The 3,375-nt window shown below is 63.3% G+C and overlaps 1 long non-coding RNA gene across 1 annotated transcript; it reads left to right on the plus strand.

The window, feature by feature from the left end:
• The first annotated feature begins 2,167 nt into the window (after positions 1 to 2,167).
• Positions 2,168 to 2,949, plus strand: LOC121102410. Its single transcript, XR_005834497.1, has 3 exons — positions 2,168 to 2,300; positions 2,455 to 2,538; positions 2,744 to 2,949. It is a non-coding gene; the product is annotated as an uncharacterized LOC121102410 (long non-coding RNA).
• The last annotated feature ends 426 nt before the right edge of the window (positions 2,950 to 3,375 follow it).

A 3,375-nucleotide genomic window follows, 5' to 3' on the forward strand; every position in this document is an offset into this window, starting at 1 on the left:
GGGGGGGGGGGGGGGGGGGGGGGGCTGTACTCCTGAGGTGCCCATCGTCCGCTTCAAGAAATGAGAAGTTATTTCCTTGGAACACTTGTTAAATTAAGTGAGAGAAATAAAGTGCATGGGTTAAACAGAACGGCCACCGAGGGAGGCCTGCCGAGGCTGGGCCCTGTTCCGAGCGTCTCCAGATCCCAAGCCTCAGTGCTGCTGTGGGCCCTTCTACCCCTGGCGGCTGCTGAGACGGCCCAGAGCCTCGGTCCACCCCCTTCCGGCTCCCACCGGGACCCCTGCACCCCCACCTGGGCCAGCCCCTCACGAACCCATGGCGCGGTAACTTCAAATGTCACAAGCCCCCTAAAGGGGCTGGGAAGGGGTGAGCCAGAAGCAAGAGGCTCCCCAGCTTCATGGCCCTGAACCACAGGCCCAGCTCAGGTTAGGCCCTGCATGGAGCCGTGTGCCAGGAGCCATGACCTCTACCGTCCTCCCGGCCTGTGCCATGGCCCTTGGAGCCCAAGCCTTCGCAGGTAAGGGACACGGGACCATTCGCAGTCTCACGAAGCCAGCAGCTCTGGCTGAGTCAGCTTTGGGTCCCGTCTGCCCATCATCGGAATCCCAGTGCGCTCCTGGGGAGGTCGCATCCTCTGCACCTGATAGTCGCTTGGAAAAACAAAGTCATCTGACCCTGAGTTGAACTCCTCGACATGTAAAGAGCTCCAACAAGTCAATAAGAAAAGTAAGCGTTCAGTAAAGGGAGCTATCATTGTCACTGCCGCCGTCACCACCATTACTGTGGCTGAGTCGGCTCCGACCGGGAAAGCCTCCCAAATCCTTCATGGAAAGACTCTTCAAGGACCCGAGTCCAGAGTTCCGGGTTGCAGACTCTCTGCTGTGCATCCCAGACAAGTCGGGCTCCCCTCTCTGGGCCTCAGATCTGGGAAATGGAAACGCCGACCCCCAGCCCGCTCTTCAGGGCTTTGGGGAGCTTGGTTGTTCGAGACCAGGAAGGACGGTTATCTGTTTCACAAGCGTTAACCCGATGGGCAGGAAATGGGCCTGGCTGTGGGCAGAACCAGCCTTTCGCAGACACAACAGGGCAGTCTTGAGGCTGCAAGCCCAGCCTCATCATTCCTTTGATGTGTAACCGCGGCCAAGCCACTGACCCTCTCAGTGTATCAATTTCTCCATCGGTCACAGGGATAGAAACAACACTGACATCCCCGGGTGGCTCTGGGACCCCTGCATCTTGGGGAGTGTGGCCTGGGACAGCCCCAGTGGCCCAGAGCAGACAGAGCCCCCAAATGGTCCCCCAAAGAAACATCCCCCGCCAGCAGCAGCTGGGCTCTGGGTGGCCCCACGCAGTCTGACCCGAGCAGAGACAGCTGTCACATGGACCTTGTGGTCTCTTCCTTGCAGGTTCTCCGGGTCGTGGTGGCTCCTCCCACTGCTCTGACCTGTCCCCACGGACCAGCAGCTTAGAATGACATCCACTTATTACCCGGGCCTCACCGTGCTAGAATCGGGAGGTCGGCATGCTGGCTGGGCCGGCTGCCTCCGAGACCGCCTGTTCCACCCGGCTCTGCTGCCGTCAAGGCTCTGGGCCTCCTCTGTAAAATGGGGTTGATAACGCACAGCGATCTAATGAGATATGGAACTAGCGTGGGCTATGGCCCCAAAGACGTCCCCGTCCTGGTCCCGGGACCTGGGACGTGTCTCCTCATGCAGCAGAGGGGACGCTGTCAAGGCCCCGAGGTGGGGGCGACCCTGGGTTCCTGGGGGGCCCGGTGTCCTCACGAGGTCCTCACAAGAGGGAGGCAGAGGGTGGGAGTCCCAGAGACGGCAGACCCCGCGCTGCCGGCAGTGAGGATGGAGGAGGGGCCGCGGACCAGGAAAAGGCAGGAGCCGGGTCTCCCTGGGGCGCCGGGGGTCCAGCCCTGCCTGCCCCTGAGTTTTAGGACTTCCGAGCCCAGAACTGTCAGAGAATCTGTGGTGACGCGTCACACTGGACATGCGCCGGGGGTCCAGCCCTGCCTGCCCCTGAGTTTTAGGACTTCCGAGCCCAGAACTGTCAGAGAATCTGTGGTGACGCGTCACACTGGACATGCCAGGCAAGTGGGAGGCTGGGCAGCATTTGGGGGTGTGGTCACAGGCTCCTCACGCACATGGCCTTGCCCCACAGGGACCCTGGGAGGTGGGATGGTAGGGGGCTGTGAATTGATGCCCCTCTGAGGCCCTTTGTGGGGTCCCTGCAGCTGGTGAGGACATCTTCCCGGCCCTGCTGTCGTGGTCGTGCACCGTGAGGTGGCCAGGTGAGGGGCTGGGGCCAAAGAGGGGCTGGGGTCGGGCTGCAGGTCTGGAGTGCTCCAGCCTTAGCGCCCCAACCCCGCACGCTCCAAAACAGGAACGTCAGTGCCCTCGGTGTGGTGGGGGGTGTTCACACACATACCCGAACCCACTTGGCAGGCTCCCAACACCGCTTTGTGCTGCCCAGCAGGACGGCCACCACCTCCGGCGCCTCAGGGAGGCCAGGCAGGCGGACATGGGAAGGTACCCTGGAGGGAGGGTGCACGAGCCCACTCCCGGAGAGGGGCTCAGGACAAAGTCTGGAGAGCGCGGTGGCGGCCACGTGCCGCGTCCTCAGTGCCGCCATTCCTGCTATTTCCCAGTCTCCCTCCCCCTCGGCCCCCAGGGGTCTCTCCCCACCTCCAGCCCCCCTCAGCTCACCTCTCCATCTGGCCCACACCCTTGCCAGGCTGGACACCCTGCCCCCCGGGTCACAATGTCAGGTGACCGGCTGGCACAGCACCACAGGCCGCCACGATCCCCCAGCAGCGCTGGTGGAGGCCACTGCGCGCATCCATGCTCATCCGGGCCTGGACGCCTGCTGCGCACCTGGCGAGGGGCCATCGCGGGAGACGTGCTCTGCACCTCTGCTGGCCCCAGGGACTGCGAGGCGTGTACAGGGTGAGTCTGGCACCCTGCAGCCCCACCCTCTGGGTGGAAACACCGGTCCCCATGCCTCAGTTCCTCCACCCCAACACCCAGCCACCCCCTTCTGTCCGGTCCTGCACACTGTGCGGACGCCCACACCCACGTCTCCACCTCTGGGTCCCGGGTCATGCTGAGCGGTCCCGATGGGTGAGGCAAAGCCAGAGCTCTGGTCTCAGCAGAGCCTCTGCAAGGCGACGTGTGTCCTGGAGGCTTCCCAAGGCCCTGCCACTCGCATGCTGCCCCTGAGGCCTCAGAAGCCTCTGTCTCGTGGGCCTGAGTGACCCCTGTCCATCTCTGTGTTCTCTGGTCACCAGAACCGAGCTTTAGCCACGGCCCCAGATCTCCAGATCTACACCCCCGACCCTGCAGAATGTGAGCCCCTTGGGGGGGGGG

The sequence above is a fragment of the Ursus maritimus genome, unplaced genomic scaffold, assembly GCF_017311325.1.
Source record: "Ursus maritimus isolate PB19 unplaced genomic scaffold, ASM1731132v1 scaffold_14, whole genome shotgun sequence".
In the NCBI taxonomy this organism is placed as follows: Eukaryota; Metazoa; Chordata; class Mammalia; order Carnivora; family Ursidae; genus Ursus; species Ursus maritimus.